Below are 1,901 nucleotides of genomic sequence, written 5' to 3' on the forward strand. Positions count from 1 at the left end.
GCACTTAACAACAACAACAACAATTACTGGAGTTACAAGCATAGAATGAACAATATTAGGACCAAAGAAAATTATACAAAGGTAGCCATCCAGTGAGTTCGCAAAAACCAATGAACCCAGGACGTCAGGAGGTCACTTCTGTGACCCTCAGGGTCCATGGCTCGTAATCCTGAGAAGGGCCCCAGAGTTGGATTTTTGTCCACGTTGTCACAGGGCCACAACATCTCAGTACTTGCGTATGTCCCCAACAGTGAGTATACTACTATTGCTAGTGTTTTTGTATCCACACGCAAATGCTATGTACTGGTTGGCTGAAAATTGGACTACGAGGGTGAGTTCCTTTCACAACTGAATGGTGGTTGAGGGCCATAGTCTCAGGTTCCTCCAGTCTCTTTTGGACCAGTAAATCCATTATTTATTTCTTTAAAAATGTTGAGTTTTGTTCAAAATTTCTCCCACTCTATCTGGGATTCTTTAACGTAATCACTTTAGGGCAATTGATAGTGGTAGCTGGCACCATCTATTTCTTCTGGTCTCAGAGTCTTGAAAATTGATGTCCATATGTTCTACTAGTTCAGTTAATTAATTGATTGCATACTTCTTCAATTCATGTACTTTTCTTTCTTCCTCATACAAAGAGACCAAAAACTGCATCTTAGACAGCTGCTCATGAGCTTTCAAGATCCCAGGCACCACTCACTGACATGGGGATGTAGAATATTGTCTTTGTAGACTATGTTATGCCAATTGACCATGGTCCTGAGCCCCAAGTCCATCAGCTCATTGTCTTAAGATGTTTGATAATATCTAGGCAATTTCCATAATTTGGCCTGCTGTGTGATCCATTATATCCCTAGTTGTGTTTGCATGAAAGGTATTTGTTATTGTTGTTAGGTGCCATGCTATCAGTACAAACTCATAGCGACTCTATGTATAACAGAACAAAACACTGCCCTGTCCTGCATCAATCTCACACTTGTACATTTAAACCCGTTGTTGCTGTCAATCCAACTAGTTAGGGATCTTCTTCTATGTCTCTGACCCTCTACTTAACCAAATACGTTATTAGTGTGATACACACACACGCACATATATATGCATATTGCAGGTTGTTAATGAGTCTCCCTCTAATAATGATGCCAAGTTTTTCTTCATATAATCTAGTTTCTAAGATTATTTGCTGAGCAAGCAGATTAAATACATATGATGAAAGACTACAGCTTTGCATTCCCATATAAAATTTAGAATCCTCTAGTTCTTTCATTTGAAAAACCTCTCATTGAGATTGTGTTATTATTCCTACTATTTTATGAATCTCTCTGGAGAGAATTACAGTATGATAACTCTATACTGTCATCAATATTATCATCATGACCTCCATTCATGTATGAATTATTTGATTTCCTTTGCCTATTTTTGTAGTTTTCAGTACATAGGTGCCGCATATAGTATGTTAGGCTTTTAACTGTATATTTCATAGGTTTTGGTGGTATTTTAACAGACACAATTTTTAAATTTTACTTTTCAATTTTTCATTACCACAAATGGAGTAATAACTCATTTATAATTACTCACAATATATTTTGAGATTTTACTAAACTCAGTATTTCTAGTAATATTGTACGATACTATATGATGTTCTATAAAGATAATCATATTGACTCAAAATATAGGCTTTTTTCCCCACTTTTTAATTCATATGTCTTTTACTTTTTCTAGTCTTTACACATTGGCTCAGATGTCCACTTTGATACTTATTAAGAGTTGACAAAAGAGATATACTTGTCTTTATCCATCTGAGTAAGAATGCAGTCAGTGTTTCATGATTAAATATACTCAATGTGTATATATTATAGGAGTCCTGGTGTACCTCTGTGGGCTAATGCTCTGGACTGCAAACT

Source organism: Chrysochloris asiatica, unplaced genomic scaffold (assembly GCF_000296735.1).
Source record: "Chrysochloris asiatica unplaced genomic scaffold, ChrAsi1.0 scaffold00063, whole genome shotgun sequence".
NCBI classification, from domain to species: Eukaryota; Metazoa; Chordata; class Mammalia; order Afrosoricida; family Chrysochloridae; genus Chrysochloris; species Chrysochloris asiatica.